Source organism: Ambystoma mexicanum, chromosome 4p, assembly GCF_040938575.1.
Source record: "Ambystoma mexicanum isolate Mex_15411 chromosome 4p, UKY_AmexF1_1, whole genome shotgun sequence".
Taxonomy (NCBI): domain Eukaryota; kingdom Metazoa; phylum Chordata; class Amphibia; order Caudata; family Ambystomatidae; genus Ambystoma; species Ambystoma mexicanum.
The window spans coordinates 734,647,089-734,667,036 of NC_090927.1; the positions used below are offsets into that span (position 1 = coordinate 734,647,089).

At 45.4% G+C, this 19,948-nt stretch overlaps 1 protein-coding gene across 1 annotated transcript in view; it reads right to left on the reverse strand.

Moving 5' to 3' along the window:
- LOC138453436 (uncharacterized) overlaps nt 1-17,805 on the reverse strand; it is a 270,880-nt gene extending 253,075 nt beyond the window's left edge. The window contains exon 1 of the mRNA XM_069606289.1: nt 17,687-17,805. The gene's annotated coding sequence lies outside the window, so the exon portion shown is untranslated. The remainder of the gene's footprint in view (nt 1-17,686) is intronic.
- Nucleotides 17,806-19,948: the final 2,143 nt, after the last annotated feature.

The window sequence follows — 19,948 nt, forward strand, 5'->3', positions numbered from 1 at the left end:
CCGAGGTTGTGCGCTTTCACTGTGCGCGTCGCGCACGCCTTTCGGGATGTTGCAGTGACTTGTGCACCATGCACGGGTTTGGCGCACATCCCGAGGTAAACACGCGCCGGGACTTCCATGAATCGCACGCGTGCGCATGCGCCTGTTTTTTTGCGCTTGCGCCAAGATTTTCAGCGCACGTTTGTTCGATGAATCGGCCCCTAAGTCTAGAGCAGCCTAGTCCAAGAATGGATTGTGTAGAAGGTGAATGTTGTTAATTACAGAAGATTGCGGTATGAAATGCTCAAACATATGTGGTAAATATGAAAAGCCTGGTGCTTTGATGGAAAAAACTATTACAAGGAGTATGTTCTGTGCACGTGCCGTGCTCGACCAGTTATTTAACTCATGACTAAACACTGGGTCTAAATCAAAAGAGGAAGTGGAACAAAGGTGTGGTCCATTGTTGGCATGATATGCCTATTCAGAGAATACGTGCAGATGATGAAAGTACACATATAATAGCACACTATGAGGTTTTCACAGAAATTACATAATCCTATACATTCATGTTATGTGACCTAAGGCCTGAAAGCTTTTGTGACAATATAAACAACAGATAGTGAAAAAGTGCTCCCTGGAAGAGTCTAGTTGTCAGCCTTAACAACATAGTCCCATTAAACCCTGGTCAGGTCTAGTGGGATTCCAGTAAGGCCTGTTTGCAGCTTGGGCAAGAACTGGTATGGCGCAGGGTACTGGAACCCCAAGTTGTAATAAGGCCCAGTCACCTGAAGGATATGCCCAGCTAATGCATAGCATGGCCGATTATATTTAAGGTGGATGCAGTGATGGGTCAATAGTAGATTATGGGGTCAACTGATGAATGGAACAAAGACATGAGGAAAATGCCCTTTGGGTAGGTTTTCGGACATGGAAAATCTCAAGTTTTACACACACAGACACACTAATCGACATTGCAGTTAAAACAGAGGAATGGATCGAAAAGTTGGATTGCGACTTGTGGCCAGATTATGTAGATCTAAGAGTAATGGTTTTCTTTCCAATACAGCTCTTACCTCACCCTACTGCCAGTAAGCCCCATAAGTCACTGCATAGAAAGCATTCAAAATTAGATTTTAACAAAAGACAACTACTGCTGGGCATTAGGGACAAGAGGTAGGAACTCCTTGTCCTGGAGATTTAAGGATTGGTTTGATGATGGAGTGGCACTGGTTAGAGCTTTACCTTCACATACAATGGCTTCACTTGGCATGTGAGGCTGCACCGGAGCATATAGCTGCCATGGCATATGAGTTTGCACCGGGCACAAGAGTGTAGTAACCAGGCATATGATGCTCATAGAAGAATATATGTTTGCACCTGGGAAACTGATATATAGTAGTAGTATGTGGTCACGTCTGCCGATGTAACCAGGCACATTAGACAGCACTCTGTGTGATGTGGCACATTAGACAGCATCCTCTGTGTGATGTGGCACACAGACACAGATAGGCACATCTATCAGGATGGTTTGCTTGTAGCTTTTACCCCAATTGCATTGCAGTGTTTCGGCACATGGCCCTGTATCGAGCCATCAAATAAGTTCATTGCTAAAGCATCTGAGCATACACCTGGACAAAGGGCAGCAGTAGATTGACATGAGATTGCACTTTGGCATACAAGATCTCACCTGACATTTGGCAACAGAGCATTCTTTGTGAGGCTGAACTGGTTACGTGTTGGGTCCTTCCTACAATGGCTCTTTCTTAGTTTACGAGAATTTAGCTAGTTACTGATTGTTTCCAATTTAAGTGAATACAATTTAGTTAAGAGGGAAAAGCACAAACATTGATTTGACCAAGATATCACAGTTTGCTCGGGTGACAAATTCCCTGCAAGATCACATCTGGGTGTGGGTTAGGTTGGGAGTCTGGGTCTACCAAACCTGCTGTAATTTTGTTGGGGTTCTGGATGTTTTTTTGATGGCACTTACTACCAACATATATGCGGTTTTCTAATGGTTCCTCCAATTTTAGAGGCAAAGGGAACAGAGGTTTTAAGAGACACTGATTTGGTTTGTATTTCACAAGTTGGCCGAGTTGGGTAAACAGGTACACAACAATTTGCCAAAAAGCATGCCATTTGGGGTGATCAATGTAGTCAAACATGCCAGGATCCTGACCTCTAACCTCCAAGTTAAACAGAGAATCCTTCAGCACTGTGATTTTGCCCCACGGTGTCCTACTGCAATCCTGCTTGATTGTATCCTACAATACGTATTTCCCCATTGTGATTTTGCTCCTTTGCGTCCCACAAAAATCTAAACCTGGTTATTTTGCACTCCTATTTTCTACTGTGATGTTGATCCCTGCTGTTCCACAATAATTGTTACCCTGCTGTGATTATGCCCCCCGGTGTCCCAGATCAATTGCTGCTTCACTGCGATGCTGCCCACTCATATACTACTGTGATTTTGATTAATGTCCCTCTGTGATTTTGCCCCCTAGTTTCCTGCTGTTTGCTCCCTAATTCCACACAGTGAGTATTGTTGCACTATGATTTTGATCCCCAGGATAGTACAGTAATGATTGCCCTAGTATGATTTCCCCCCTGGTGTATTACTGTGATTTTGCTTCTCAGTGTCCAATAATAATAATGTTTGGCCTACCATGCTCTTGCTTCCTAGTGTGCTACTGTGGTTTGAACTCCTGGTGGCTCATTGCAATATGGGCCCTTGTGTGATCTGTTCCATAATGAAGTTAGTTCTCCACTGTGATTTGCTTCCTTTTCTCAATGCAATTCACATGGCAGTCACCTGCATATTGCACCAGACCTCCATCCATGCAGAGTGATTTCTAGAGATGCCACCAGGGCACTGCCCATTCTGAAATCCTTACTTTAAAAACCCTCTTTGGGTGTTATTCGTACCCATTGTTTACTTGATACCCACTGCTGCATGCTCCGTCTGCCCTACCTTCCCCCGTGGTCCCTACTCTCACCAAGAACCAGTCACTGCACACTGTCCTCTGCCAGAGATACCAGCCCACACCAGTGTGCCTTAAGATAGCCATTCACAAATACCACATCTGAAGGGCAACACTATCAGACCATTCCTAAGGGGCACCTGTGAGGAATTGTCACCTGGCAAGGGTGTAGAAGCCCTGGATTTCTGATTTGTATTAGTTAATAAAATGATGCAGGTAATTCCATTTCAGGAAAGGACATCTGCTTATCAAATTTCCCTTTGATAAACTCCATGGCAAAAGCATAATGTACACCTGTGCCTAGCTGCATCATTATGTTGATCTGCTACGCCTGCTCTTTAGTGGCACAAAGCAGGTTCAGAGGTCACCGATGCACTCCTGCCAGCTGCAGTAAATAGCCAAAGACACTACAGCACATGAGCTGCATTTAAGATATGCACCCCTGCTCACATAACTATGGGAATACAGTCCTGGTGGCACACAAAACTGTAAATATATGCCAGACCTGAGTTACGGGTATGGTGGCCAGCAACTCTCAGTTATCCAAGCCACTTTAATTAGATATGATAGGTTATTTATAATGCGCTTAATACCCAGAGGTTTCTAAGCGGGGACCCGGGGATCGAACCTGTGTTGCTCCGTGTCGTCTTGCTTCCAAGGCGAGCATGTTGCCCCTGAGCTATCCTCCCAAGATGTCAGCCCTGTGAGCCCAGTTGGCTGGGGAAGGGTAATGGGTATTCTCCACGGACAGGTTATTCTTGCTGATGCTTGCAAGGCTGTAGCCTTGGGGGTTGCTTCTCTTAGTTTCTTTGTGGTCCACCCGCCCCAGAGAGAAGCCACTGCACAGGAAGCTGTCCTGGGAACCATAATCAAAGGGTAACCCATCCGCAAAAGGAGCAGTCGCACACCAGGGTGCCGCATATCAAAAGGCCTTTGAATCTATTGAGAAGGGAAGGGGTTAATGTAGACAGAGGGACCCCTTTGCAGCTTGAGGAAGGTTTCACCATCTTGTTTCTATCTGACTATCTTTCCTTCCTGTCCCCTCCACTAAACGCAGCACAAAGCATGTTGGGTGTGATGTCAGAAGGCAACAGCCACTTGTTACAGAACAGGGATTGGACCACTAAAGCAGGTTACCTCTAGGCCAATCACCGGAGGGCTTTTGCCTTTAAAAGAAGGGGTCTCCTCACAATTCTTGAATCATCTGGCATACAAGAAATTTGCCACCCACTACAAAAAAGCATCTCAGCAGCCAAATCTGTCTCCTATAACTGGAGAATTACCAATGACAAGTCTGAATCAAAACACCCCAGACACCAGTACCCAAGATCTCATAAAAGATCAATCAGGGTGCTCAAGCATCCAGTCTGCTTTGCTCAAAACAATTGAACTCCTACAGTAAAATCAAAGCACATGCTGCTGCCCTACCCAAGTCTGACCCACCCAGCTGTTATGCTTGATTTAGGCTTGATCCAAAATTGCGCGGATGCGCAATGCATTCTGGGAGCGCTCAGAGCCATGTTGGATATTTACTTCATACTGCAGTGAAACGCTGCACACATTTTGCTGAGTGTTAGATTCACAGTGCTGAGACAAACATGCTTTTCCAAACCTGGTATGCGGTCAAGGCCATTTCTGCTGGGAAAGCTAACATTGTTATTGCTTGCTACTGTTCTCTGTGGAGCGTGTTTTTAGAGAAGGGAGGCACTGCGCTTCTTGGGGGGAGCTCTCGATTGACCCAGCTGGCAACCGACGGCTGTTCATTAACTGCGCAAGTGCAATTTCCAGAATGTTCGAGAATTAACTCCCCTTTGTGGAGTGTGTATATATGCGGAAACCCGGAGGTGGTCAGGTGAGACTTCAGCCGGAGAAGGACGCTTGCGTCCGGCCTTCCTGTGAGCTGTGGTGCTCTCGGGCTGGCTGTTCCCGGGGTCTTCCAGCCACTTCTGGACAAGATGAGGAATCCTATTACGCTCACAGTGATGTATTTCTTTTTGACTTCTTTGCTTCTTCTGTTATCTATGTTCTTATTATTTTTATGAGTTATTTCTATGTACTTGTAATCTTTGAATAAATAGCCGTAAAGAGCTGATTATCTTCTAAAGAGTGCGTGGCTGTGAGTTATTGTGTCTGTCTGTTTTTGGTTCAAAGTATTTGCTCTATAATTGCATTGGTGATTTATGGTTGTTCCGTGCACTTTTTGGGGAAGAGCAATACATTTTTGGCGTCACAAACGGGATGCTCGTGAGGAGTTGTGCCGAGTGTCCAAGAATCTGTTGAAACGTAGATAGGATTTGGTTGTCGTGTGAGTGAAGTTTTTGAATAGTGAAGTTTTTTTGTTCTCTCTTTTTTAAGTGTTTGAGTGTCTGTGGGAGTGATTGCAGTGTGGAGAAGAAAATATATAGGTTCAACGAGGTTTTGCTTTGTTTGCGATAATGCGTAGTTTGTTCAAGAACAAGAACGTTACCGCTGGCGGTGACTGTTCTGATGTTGTTATCCCAGGTTGGACTAAAAGAGTCCATATGTTAAGTCGGCTCAAGCATGGGCATGTGGTGCCGGTTCAAGTGAAACTTGGGATCAAGGATTGGGAGATGCCGATCCGACTGATGTAATTGCATGCGTGCAACAAGTTCCAGTAGAACGTGGCAAAGAATGTGCAGCATTAGGTAGGCGAGGTTGGGTTCTTTTGCATGCTTATAGGAAAATACATCAAATGAAGGTGGAAATGAAAAATGAGGTTTTGCGATTAGAGAGAGCGCTAGCTGCAGAACGGCAGACTGCCTTAATGCAGCAGATTCAAATGAAACTGTTTAAAGTTAAGGCCGACACATATCAGACGGTGGCCGAGAGGGCAGCAGTACGAGTAGCCCGGTATAAGTATAGGAAAAGACGGGGAGGGGTCAACAAAAGAAAGGTGGCAACTGTAATCGCTACCGCTGGCGTAGACTGGGATCCGGATAAATGGGATGGCGATTTTTTGATTCGACCAGTCTACAGAGTAGTTCCGCAGAAGAGTCTGACCCCAAACCAGAGGCGAAACAGAAAACAGTGGCGGCGAAGCCTGTTAGAAGACGGCGAGCCGGACCACACCCACAGAATCCTGCTGGCGGAATGGTGGATTTAACCACGCTGGAGGATTACACACAACAGGAGGTTGGGGAAATTATTACCAGTTTGAGGCAAAAATCAGGGGAAGCTTTATTGACATGGTTGGTGAGATTACTAGATGGGGGTGCTGCAGGATTGTTAGATTCTATGGATTCACTGCGTTTTTTTACCCCTGTCAATTGACAATGTACAGGAGGTCTTAAGAGCAGGACCGCCCCCTGATGCAAATGGTCAAGATACACGCAGGTGTCTTTGTTGCACCTGGTAGCCCAAGCATTTTACCGTAAATACCCTATTACCACAGATTGGCCCAGTGAAGAAACAAAGTGGTATACGTTGAGAGAAGCAACTCAAAAAGTCAGAGAGCATGCTATGAAAGAGGCGATTCACATAGATGCTTCTGATCACATGGGAGCCGTGCCGCTCTCAGTTTCAACTTGAAACATGGTGATTAGAACTGCGCCACCCGCATACAAAAGTGTCATTATGACTTTGCTCGTAGGTATGACGGGCTAGGCTACTGATGAGGTAGCAGATGCCATTCGGCAACTTGCAGATTTGGGAGAGTGGGATAAGAGTGATAACAAGCCACGGGGGAGAGAGGGGCATAGTGAGAGGAGAACCGAAGGCAGGCGGCAAGATAGCAGAGACTCCCGAGTGTCCCGAAAAGACATATTTTTGGCTTTGTTAAAAGATGGTGGGCCACACGAAGAAATGGATGGCATCGAAAGCAGAGTAATGTATGAATTATACAAAAAACGAGGACTTGCAGCCAAAGAGCGCTATAAACAGGTTAAGAAACAAATAGTCACCATGCCACAGGGGGACACTTCACCTTCTGCTCCCCCTGCGGAAGAACAAGACGAAGGGTCTATGGGGACACCTTCCCCGTACCAGCCGACATATGCTGACTTGAGAAAGGCCGTGAGTGCGATGCTAGAGGCGGAGTCGAGTCACACTCATTCGAAGTTTGACTAGGGCTTCGGCCAAGCTCCGGCAGCGTCTGCCCGCATAAAAGTGGATAGGCGGCCTCATGTTGATGTCAAGATTTTTTGGGGGCCAGGAAATACACAAGGGGTGCGAGCACTGATAGACACCGGGGAGGAGGCCTCTTTGATTCATGGTAATCCGACACAATTTAAAGGCAAACAGTTTACGATTACAGGTTTAGGGGGAAAGGAGACCCCCGCAGTGCAAACCCGAGTGGAAATGAAAATTGGCATTTTAAAGAGGCAGAAATACCAAGTGTTGATTGTCCCGATACCTGAATATATAATTGGCTTTGACATTTTGGAAGGGCTAACCTTGGGACTTGGCGGTAAAACGTATCAGTTTGGGGTGAGTGCATGGATTTGTACACCCATTACCGTAGGCAAATTGAAGATGCCCCCAGCACAAGTGCCAGTGGCAACCAAGCGGGTAGCCATGAAACAATACCGCATTCCTGGGGGGCACAAGGAAATCTCAAGACACCATTAAAGAGTACGTGGAGGCGGGTGTATTACGCCCTATTACCACCTCATGGAACAATCCGCTCTGGCCTATTAAAAAGGGAGATGGGTCGTGGAGGATGACGGTGGATTACAGGGAGTTGAATAAACATACTCCTCCCTTAGTGCCCGCAGTCCCAGATGCTATTACCTTGATTGAAAATGTCCAAAAGTTTGAGGGGACTTGGTATGCAGTGATTGATTTAGCTAATGCATTTTTCTCCGTGCCAATTGCTGATGAGTGTCAAGAACAGTTTGCATTTACGTGGGGTGGACGTCAGTACACTTTCACGAGACTACCCATGGGGTACATGCACAGCCCGACTGTCACCGGCTGGTGGCAGAGCACTTAGACAAGATACCGTGTAAACCTGATATACAAATCTCTCATTACATTGATGATATTTTGATCCAGGGCAAGGATGAACACAGTGTGCAAAGTCAGCTAGATGTCCTTATGGAAGGATTAAAAAAGGAAGGGTGGGAGATTAATCCGAGTAAAATTCAAGGTCCAGCTGAAACTGTGATATCTCTAGGGATTCAGTGGCATCATGGGCATCGAGAAATGGTGCCAAACGCTCGACAGAAAATACTTGAATTCACCACTCCAACGAACAAAAAGCAAGCTCTGCAGTTTATAGGACTGTTTGGCTTTTGGAGACAGCACATTCCGCATTTAGGGCAGATATTGGCCCCCCTCTACAAGGTGACATGAAAATAATACGAGTTTCAGTGGGGGGGAAGAGCAGCAGAAAGCCTTTGAGATGGCAAAAGACACGGTGCAGCAGGTGCTTGATTTATGGCCCTTGAAGGAAGGAGAAGTGGAATTAAATGTGTCTGTGCAAGACAATTATGCTAACTGGAGTGTGTGGCAGAAACAAGACAGGAAACATGTGCCATTAGGGTTTCGGAGTCGTAAGTTGCCCGACACTGGTAACTCATATAATCCGTTTGAGAAGCAATTGCTGGCATGTTATTGGGCTCTTGTTGATACCGAGCAGAAGACGGTGGGTCATGATGTATTTATGAGACCTGAAATACCAATCATGCAGTGGGTACTGAGCTCTCCTAAAATGCATCACATAGGACATGCTCAAGAAGCCAGCATAATTAAGTGGAAATGGTATATTCAAGACAGAGCCAAATCAGGAAAGGGTGGAGTAGCAAAACTACCTGAGCAAGTAGCCAACATACCACCCTCAGATTACATACCGCCGGAGGTGCCTGAAAAATGTGCGTCTCCTGTGAAATGGGGAGTCCCTTACAGCGATTTGACCGTGGAGCAAACAGAGCATGCTTGGTTCACGGATGGTTCAGCCCGATACGTGGGAACTGAGCGGTACTGGAAAGCAGTGTCGTACAATCCCAAAACAAAAAAGATGTTGACAACGACAGGGAAAGGGAAGAGCACTCAGTTCGCAGAACTTTACGCGGTTTACCAAGCGTTGAAACAAGAGACCCCTGGTCAATGTTATGTGTACACAGATCCATGGTCAGTGGCGAATGGATTGGCAGTGTGGTTGCCAACTTAGCAAAAGAATGGATGGAAGATTCATTCAAAAGAGTTGTGGGGAAAGGAACTGTGGCAGGATATTGCCGAAATGTTGTTACAAAGTGAAGTCACTGTATATCATGTGGACGCGCATTGTGCCACAGATTCATTAGAACGTTGATTTAATTCTGTTGCAGATGAACACACCAAGATTTCCTCAGTGGATGCAGAGGCTCGGGAAGACGATATGGAGGGTTTGGCCGAATGGGCCCATCAAAAATGTGGGCACCTTGGAGAAAAGGCTACTATCAGGTGGGCACAAGCGCGAGGCATCAGTCTTCCTTTAGAAGTAGTGAAAACCATTATTTTGCAATGTCCCGTGTGCCAACACAAATTACATAGACCGATACCTCAAATTGTTCGAGGCACATTGAGAAGAGGAAAATTACCAGGTCAAATTTGGCAGATTGATTATATCGGTCCTATGCCGATTAGCAGAGGTTGTCAGTATGCATGCACTATTGTGGATACCTACTCGGGATATTTGATGGTTTTGCCGTGCAAACGTGCAACCCAATTGAACACCATCAGGTTGTTAGATCAGATCATATTACATTATGGAGTGTCTTTGCAGATTCAAAGTGACAATGGGTCACATTTCAAAGGCAAATTAATCCAAGAATTTTGTCAGGAAAAGAGCATTGAGTGGATCTATCACGTGCCCTACCATTCAGCTGCGGCAGGGCTAATTGAACGAATGAATGGGTTACTGAAAGAACAGTTGCAGAAATCTGGAGATGGTAGTTTGGCAGGCTGGCGTGATGGTGTGGTTGATGCGGTGCAAGTATTAAACAATAGGCCTGTGTATGACCATGAAACTCCTTTGATGAGACTAATGACTCCTACTTTACAGGTTCAACCCAATTCAGTCAAAGAAACATTATTATACTGGGGAATTACTCCAGGTTCTTTAGCTCCCTATTGAGCAACTCCAGAGTCAGCAGGGGTAGACTTGCATTCTAATGAAGAAATAAGATTAGATCCAAGTTGAATAGTTGTAATTGAAACAGGGATTGGAGTACAAATTCCCCCAGAGCATATGGGATGGATTGCCCCTAGATCTGGCCTAGCATTGAAGGGAGTTCAAGTGTTGGGAGGGGTAATTGATGCCGATTACCAGGGCGAGATTAAAGTCATCCTAATGAATAGTGGGGATCAATTGTTATCAATACACAAGGGTGATCGAGTGGCCCAATTGATTGTCATTCCCATTAAATTGTCCATGATTAAGAAAGGGGAGCCTCCTACAGTGTTAACTACCCGTGGGGATCGTGGTTTTGGCTCTTCAGACAGTATGGTACCGGGTGCAAAGGTGTGGGTGGAAAAGCCAAATGGCCCACCAGTGCCCGCAGATGTCATTGCATCAGGCAAAGATAAATAGTTTTAGTCATGGAGCCTGGTAGAAAGAAATGGCAATATGTACCCGCAGACAAATGTTACCTGAGAGAGTGATGTGGAACACTGATATCTCTTTTCTGGGTTTGCTTTGTAGATCCTAGGTCTGGTTGGTGTAACTGTGGCACTAAATGGACTCCATTTGGGCGAATTAAACAATCTGCTGTTGACACCGAAAAATGTCACATCTGTGCCAGTGATCAAGGGGATACTGATAGTGATGAATAATGTTGTCCCCAAGCAGCCCTATGCCAGTGCCGAAAAGCCCGCCAGACTGAAGACATGGATTCATGAAATGCGACAAACACATCAGGAGCAAGTGAAAACAACCTTGATGCCAGCCGTGCCAGACGCGATCGTAGGGAGGCAAAAACACTCTCCTATGATTACCCAAGAAGAGAATATGTGGATATATCGGGCACAGCAAGTACTGAACATATCACACTTTTGTCTTACTGATGTGCCCAATGCTGAAGCTTTATTAACTACGTGTTTAGTAGCGGTGCCGACGCCTGTTCCAGTTTTAAAGCATATCTTCGGCGTCACACACAACGATTCTTTAGTTCAAGACTCAGATATTAGACAATCTTTTTCAGTTTACAAATACTGTCGGTTCTGCCAAGAGACTGACAGAAAATGGAGAAATTTGACACGTGTTATTACTTGCAATATAACTCAAGGTGATGTGTGTTACATTATGACTTGCAAAGCACAAGAAATTGGCAAATGAGTTGACCAATCAGTACAATAATACCATGTTCGCGAGGAGACTATGTTCGCAAATGGCACGCAAATTCACCAGTGTAAATAATACTATGCCCTGCAATCATATAGTGATAACTGCTAGTCATTTGAATCATGTGAAACTTCCAACAGGATGGCTCTTTTCATGTGGTAACATTACATATACTTATATTCCAGCTAACATTTCTGGAGGTCCAGGTGCTTTAACTCGATTAGGACTAATGATGTTTCTTTTACACTCAGCGATAACTCGAGGTAAAAGGTCAACTTTTGAATCTGTAGGGATATCTCCTGACTGTGATTCACATGTACATTTGTTATCAGAAGCTGAAGTTCTAGCATTAACCCTTTCATTAGTGGATGTTTGGGGTTTAGCTGCTGGAGGTTACAAATCTTTGATGAAATTAGCGTGTTTAGTAGTTAAGTCTTAATCATACTTCGCAGGCTTTAGAAAAATTACTCCTTGATAGTCAAGTTATTAGAAAAGCAACTTTGCAGAACAGAGCTGCTGTTGATTACCTATTGCTAAAACATAATTTAGGGTGTAATGCCTTTGAAGGTATGTGTTGTTTCAATTTAAGTGACCACTCACGATCTATTGAAAGTTATATTCGAGGTTTGAGGGATCTCATTTCTCAAGTGTCTCAAGATCGTAATAGAAATTGGTGGGATTGGTTATTTTCATGGATACCCGATATTGGGAGTACACTACGTTACATTTTTGCTTGCATTTTTATTATATTGTCTATTATAATTGCTTGTTGTTGTTGCATTCAATGTATTGCCAATTTAGTATTGACATTTCGTAGGTTTCAAAGACCGGTTCCTGTGCCAACGGGATATGGAAGATAAATATCCAAAGGGTGGAATTGTTATGCTTGATCCAAAATGGCGTGGGTGCGCAATGCATTCTGGGAGCGCTCGGGCCATGTTGGATATTTACTTCATACCGCAGTGAAACGCTGCACACATTTTGCTGAGTGTTAGATTCACAGTGCTGAGACAAACATGCTTTTCCAAACCTGGTATGCGGTCAAGGCCATTTCTGCTGGGAAAGCTAACGTTGTTATGGCTTGCTACTGTTCTCTGTGGAGCGTGTTTTTAGAGAAGGGAGGCACTGCGCTTCTTGGGGGGAGCTCTCGATTGACCCAGCTGGCAACCGACGGCTGTTCCTCAACTGCGCAAGTGCAATTTCCAGGATGTTCGAGAATTAACTCCCCTTTGTGGAGTGTGTATATATGCAGAAACCCGTAGGTGGTCAGGTGAGACTTCAGCCGGAGAAGGACACTTACGTCCGGCCTTCCTGTGAGCTGTGGTGCTCTCGGGCTGGCTGTTCCCGGGGTCTTCCAGCCGCTTCTGGACGAGATGAGGAATCCTGTTACGCTCACGGTGATGTATTTCTTTTTGACTTCTTTGCTTCTTCTGTGATCTATGTCCTTATTATTTCTATGTACTTGTAATCTTTGAATAAATAGCCGTAATCTTCTAAAGAGTGCGTGGCTGTGAGTTATTGTGTCTGTCTGTTTATGGTTCAAAGTATTTGCTCTATAATTGCATTGGTGATTTATGGTTGTTCTGTGCACTTTTTGGGGAAGAGCACTACACCACCCCACCACTTGTCAATCCTCACTCCACAGAAGAAAAAACACTTTACTTTCAGAAACATGTCTGAAGTAGAGGTTCTTGCCATCCAGAATAACATCAAAGCATCCAATTGTAAGGGTGATGTCTGCCCAGCTAATCTCAAAGATTTCGCAGACACCCTAACACCATTCCTTACCACATTCATAAATGACTCTTTCAACGCCAGCACTGTCCCAGCATGCCTTAATGAGGCCTGGGTTCGCCCGCTCTTGAAGAAACCTTCCCTAGACCCAGCGTCTCCAAACAACTATAGACCCATCAGCACTGTACCCTTTCTGCTAAAAATACCCAACAAAGCGGCCTACAATCACATCCAACACTTCCTAGAATATAACAAGATCTTAGGGAAAAGGCAGTCAGGTTTCCGCCCAGTCACGGCCCCGAAACTGCCCTTCTGGATCTTAAAAACCAACTAGGGGAAATAACTGATTAGGGAAAGCCCACCCTCCTTTTCCTCCTCCTCGTCCTCCTCCACCTGTCGGCAGCTTTTGATGTGGTGGACCACTCCACCCTCTGCCAACAGCTCACGAACAACGCCCAATTCTCTCAAGAAGCCACTGCCTGGGTTACCTCCTTTCCCAAAGGGAGAGCCATGAAAGTATTCTCAGAACAAGCAGGTCGAATTCCCACTACCATACACTGCGGAGTCCCACAGGGCTCTTGCACATCTCAGACATTGTACAATCTATTCACCCGACCGCTCTTCAATGACCTGGACAATCTCGGCATAGCTTACACAAATTATGCCGACGATACCCAAGTGCTCACCCCCCCCACTGGCTCTTATGAAACAGATTTAATAAAAGGGTACCTGTACGTACCATAGGCCCTCCAGGTTAACTTATATATCAAACAAATAATAAACAATGGGTCTAGGCACAGATGAGGCTAGATAGAAGATTTCAAAAATATACACATTTAATAACTTTTGGAAAACAAAACCAATTCCATTTACATAAGAGCACAATTTTCAAACATTATTTTACCCCAACCTATTGCACATCATACTTTCATCTCATCAGTCTCTAATCTTTCATACTTTCACACATATCATCACTATCTCAAATGTTTGAACAGATGTGCATAAACACAAAAGTCATTGCCCAAAAAAAGAACACACACAAAACAGTAAACAGTCCCGTTACTGTCAATACTGTTTTTTTTCACATGTATGTGATCAGTTCTTGTTCATAGAACTACAATTGTTATCCCGATGATCTACATATGTTTCGGTCTGCTATGGACTATTCGGTCCCTATTTTATTAGACCTTCCTCAGGATCTAGGAAGCACAGTTCCTGGTTCCCACAGTAACTGAACAAGATGTCTTCTGGGATGTGATTCGCTAACCAAAGATGTGTCAGGGGTAGTGTGGTTGTTGGTAATCAATCCAGCAGGGCTCTGCTAGAGATTTGCAGACACATCCAAATTATCTTTAGCTCTGGAGATGATGCTTCACCTCGGCTCCCGAAGGGAGCTGTACTTTTTCCTTTACCCTTTTCTGTTTTCTTTTTTCTGGTATCAATGGCCACTAATATATAATAGGTACTTTTGACCACATGAGTGTTGTTTGACCGATATAAGATTCACTTATTTTCCTTTAAGATCAGTCTCCCCTCTCCCATATCGAAGCATCATCTCGAGAGCTAAAGATAATTTGGATGTGTCTGCAAATCTCTATCAGAGCCCTAAGGGACTCCATGGGAATGGGGATTTACAGAATTCCGCCTCCGGGATTACCGGGTCACCAGTATTGAACGGAATTACCAGTCCGGTGGCAGCCTGCTGGTTTTTCCGGCACAGCTACCGCCGGACTCGTAATGAGGCCCAATGAAAGCTCAAACTTAGGCCAGACCCGCATTTGCATGCAATACACACTGATAACATAAGTATATCTCCCCAAGTGTATGTGGACCCCTGCCTAAGGCCACATATATACAGTGCAGGCCCACACTGGGTTTCTCCCAGAGGTCTACCCTGCTGTCTCGCACAAGCTCCAAACTTTTCTCGCAGTCAAAAAGGAAAATTCCCTACCCCCAGGATCCTCAACTCAACATGCTCTGACGAGGCATCAGGACTGCAATATCAGAGTGATGCTACAACCCTGCCAGGGGCTCTCTGCAGTGAAACGAGGAGCACAAAAGCTAGAAGTTAGAGTGTGGATTCCTCAAAACATGCAGCACATCGGCATATAAGGGGCAGGTGAGGGGATGGTGCAGCGACTTGCAGGATGGTGAAGTGCAGTTTGTTGGCAGTGACAGAAAAGGGTTTTAGGTGGGGGGATAGGATGGACTGTTTAATGACAATACAATCTTGTGTTAACTCTCTCTCTGTCCCTTGCTCGGTAATGGTCTCAGGGATTTTTCATTGCAACAGTGTGTGCCACACCTAAATGATGGAACCAGGGCAAAAGAGCCATGCTTTATTCATCATGAATGCATGGGCTGTCCTTCCAGGGGCAGGGAGGATCTATCAGGGATTCACATACACAAAAGGTGAGAGCTGTTCCCTCAGGGGTTGCCCTGGAGCAGGGAATGGTACCGCCTTTCACATTAACAGCTATTCACACTACTGAAGAGAGGAAAGCGCAGCGAGGCCGCCTCTTTCCTGGCCGTTCACTGAATTGTGCTGCAGGGGAATGGAGGACTCAAGGGAATTCCCAGGCACATGCGGTCTAAACCTGGATTTATAGTACTAAGCATGGGCCTAATAGGGCGCTTATGGTGTTGAGCATAGATATGCAAAGATTGAACGGGATGACAAGTAAGGCTTTCCTGGCATACAGTAGCAGTATATGCACATGCAATGCTCAACCTGGGCATATCATATACAATAGCTGTATATTGCAATGCCAGACTCAACGCAGGCTTAGCTTCAGCCATATACTGGGGCTATATTGGCATATGAGGATATACCTGGGCATGTGATGGGTGAAACTGGGCTTACGCTGCCCAGCATGAAACTATTAAAGGGGCTTGTGGTGCTGAACATGGGCCTATAAAGGTTGACCTTGAAGCCACACAAGGCATTCATGGCATACAACAGTGATAAATTCGTGAATGTAATTAATTAAAATGACAAGCTAGTGTTTAAGGGCGCTCTAAAGAGACTCTAGGTTTTCATTTGGAATTCCGTTAAAGCCCCCTCACCATAACGAAAATATCAAGATGGCCACTCTGCAGGAGCCTTGGTGATCACACAGACCAACCCCCTATAGATTGACCCCCCATCCCTCATAAACTCTCCCCTAGTCCCCCATAATGAATATGTCAAGGTGATGTTTGTGGGCACTCTGAAGTGGCCTTTGTACGATCAATCGGAACCACCTTATAAATTGCCCTCTTAGCCCCGCCTCCCTACCCCTCCCCCCAACCCCAATATTTAGGGGATTTCTCCACCACCAAGTGGGCAGGGGCCAGACAGGGCTGATTTCCAGCAGTCTCCAAAAAGTGGAGCCGGGCCCCCTCGACCACACCACACCACCGCGGGTCACATCCCGCCAAGGCCGCAGGCACAACAGGAAATGCGCATTTCATCTTCGATTCAGGTAAACTGGCAGAAGTGCCAGCCAGCCACAGCTGTAGCTGGCTGGCACTTAGGTCAGTCAGTGTAACTTCCTCCTGTGAACAGATGAAGTTACTTTCCTTTTGTTTCCCCACCTTCTCCCCAGGTCACCGTGGTGACTTTGACCCTCAACGAGCCTGGGGACTCCATGCCATATTTGTTTGTTTATAAAAGTATACAATTCAAGCCATCTTTTATAAAGCTTTGCCAACGGACAAAGACGCCTCGGACTTTATCCGTCGTCAAAGCTTTATAAAAGATGGATTGAATTGTGTACTTCTCAAGCCCTCTTTTATAAACACAAATATTTCTAGGTTTAATGGCTTGAAAAGTTCACAACACATAAGGTACGCACATATATAAACGCTACATTGTTGTATACGTACCTTGGTTTGTGTACTTTTCAAGCCATCTTGAAGTACACACGCCATATTAAGGCACGCAAATAAATATATAAATGTAAGCATTTATATATGTGCGTACCTTACTATGGTTTGTGTACTTTTCAAGCCATCTTTCATAAACAGAAATATGTAACATGTCTATGTTAATAAAAGATGGCTTGCATAGTACAAAAACCATAAGGTACGCATATAAATATATACATTCTTACATATATTTATATATTTTTTGCGTACTTTTCAGGCGACACCCATACTGCAAGTCACTCCCAAATGAGCTCCCCTCCTCCCGATTTCTTACCCCACTTAAAGCCCTGTACCACCACTGACGGTGAAGGGGGCGGCAAGCGTCAGAAAAGTACAATTATAGCACAAAAAGACACCCACCTACAAGCAAACCATTGGCCACTCAAAGTGTAAACGCCTTGGATGTACAAAACTCAGCGCCCAGCAGCACTGAGCTTCTGCATCCGCCTGAGAGGCATTTTAGTACTGTTTCAGTAGTGTGTGCTGTTAGACAAAAAAATACACATATTGCCAATGCCATGTGTTAATAGATGGAGTAGTGTCCTATTTTCGTACCGATGTTGGTACCTTTCAAACACATGCCCACCCGTGACGGCGTTTGATTTTCTGACAGATAGCAAACAGTGACGTTGCACCTGCACTCTACTAGAAGATACCAAAAACAGTTCTTAACTTGTGCGATTCAATGTTATTGAATGTTCAATAAAGCGGCGAAGGAGCGGGTGCCTACCAGGAGCTCCCTCCAGGTACGGGGCCCCTTCTGTGCCCCAGTGCTATTAAACCCGCGCGAATTACTTACTTTCCCAGCTGGGACGAGAGCGCGAGCACTGCACCGTGAACCCGCTACAGTCAGCCTCAAAATACACTGACTGACTGAAACCTCTCCCTTCACCACACAACAAAGCAGCTGCGAACCGCCCTCCCTGCACGCCTTTCTGGCACCTGCAGTGCTGTGTACACCCCATATCCCCCTCCGCCCCTGCTGCCAAGCCCACCCGCTGCTACCACATTCTCTACGAACCGTGACATTTCCCCTTCCCCGTTTTTCTGAGCCATGACTACCTTCCCAGTACACACACACGTCACGCGCCATTTCCCCGCCCATTCTGTGCCTCTGCGCCAGTGCTGCTCGTCGGTGGCCCCGCCCACACAGGTCTGTATCCGCCACGTCTGTTCTGGAGCTGCCCTGAAAATGCCTTTCCGCCTTTCACAGCTGTCCACGTTTCTGGCCCTGCGCTTAGCACGTCATGCCATCGTCTTGCACCTGTTGATCGTGCCCAGCGTTTGCGCGCCACTCCTGCTTGGCAAACCTACTTTCCCACCAACCAATTGTGACCGAACACACTTCACCTGCATCCGCCATCCCTAACCTGGCTGCCTCACGTGAGTCACGTGGCCCAAAGAAACAATCAACTAAGAGCAATTACGATTCACAGGAGCAGTTTTCAGCTCTATCTGCAGCAAGTGATTCATTTACTGAACTTTGATAAATGGTGTTTGTGAGTTTTAATGCAAGGATAATCATAATATCAGGATTTACATATTGTTTCATGGCATACCGTCTAAGCGCTGTAGTAATAGGCAAACATGCCAACATTCTGTGACTAAAAATCTGTAGGAATCTTAAAGTTTCAAAAATAGTCAGACGAGGAGGTAATGATAGGAATATGGCGCGTCAGCAGCCCATTGTCACTGAATGAGCTCGCCGCCGCGGGTGCGTTCAATGACAATGATGCGTCTGCCACGCCTTCTCCCGCTACGCCAGCTCGGGGGAGCCCTTGAAAGACCCCCGAGCTGGCGTGGTGGGGGGCTAATGGTGCCATTTGTCAAAGGCACCCGCAGGGGAGGGACGCATTTAGCCCACCGCCGTGGGCGCCTTTTACATCAAAAGCCTGAATGCCGCGCCTTCTCCCGCTACGCCGGCTCGGGGGAGCCCTTGAAAGACTCCCCCGAGCTGGCGTGGTGTGGGGCTAATGGCGCCCTAAGGCTCGCTCTGCACCAGAGGATGCTGATCATGCTGTGCCGGGCCTCAGGCGGCCAGGCCAAAAAAAGAAAAAAATAAATAAATACATTTTTACAAAAAATATTGCTATTTGGTGCCACTAAATCGGTAGGTGGTAGGGCTGCTTAAAAAGTGCTATCCTACCGCCTAAATCAGTAGGGTTGGCAAGGAAGAATAGGTACGGTTATTACCCAGCATAAAGGCAGTTGAGTGGGGTACATAAATTGGAAGCCTGATCCATTTCAATCTGTAGGTGCTTATCCAGACCTGTTTTGTTTTTCAGTTATATGTAAAAATGACCCCAGAAAAATGTAGTGATGTGAAAATGTAGCCAGCAAAAAGTTGTTTTAAAAAAGGAAGTCATTCAATACAATTAATGCAAAGTGGGAAAATGTTGCAAATAATAAGGTCGCCAAAAAAGCTATTTTTTAAAATCAGTGGTCGAAGTGAGCGGGAGCGGTCGGGAGCAGCGCTCCTCTACTTTTTTAAATGACCTTTTACAGCTCTTATACTTTTATTTTAAAAAGAAACCGTTCCAGAATGGTTTTGTTTTAAAATAAAAGTGTAGGAAGAAATTGAAATTTTGCTCTTTCAGTGCATTGCACTGAACGTTCCCTTAAACATTTAATAAAGCACTTCACAATTCTAATTCTTTTAATTTGTGTGGTTTTTGTGCGGTTATTGAATTTGTGATTGTTTAATTGTTAATGGAGAAATCTGAATCTAATAAAGAACTTGGCTAGCCCATACCGGGCGGAGACCCAGCCCACTTAAAGCTTAGATTGGGGAGTACTTGCACTTCTTTTTTCCATTCAAAGCACTGCCTTAAACCCATATTGCACGTCGTCCGTCCTCTCAAAAAAGTGGATAGACGCTGTCCACCCGTGTCGTCCCTCGACTTGTGCCCTGGGTGGATAGGTGAGTGATGCAGGGCAATTAGCATCGAGTGAAATTCAAACTTTCTGTTGCACACCGTTTGCTTAAGCACACTGCTTATGCATGTATAGGTCCATCTCTAAACACCCCCTGGTTCTTTTTTAATAAAACCTGCATTTTTCA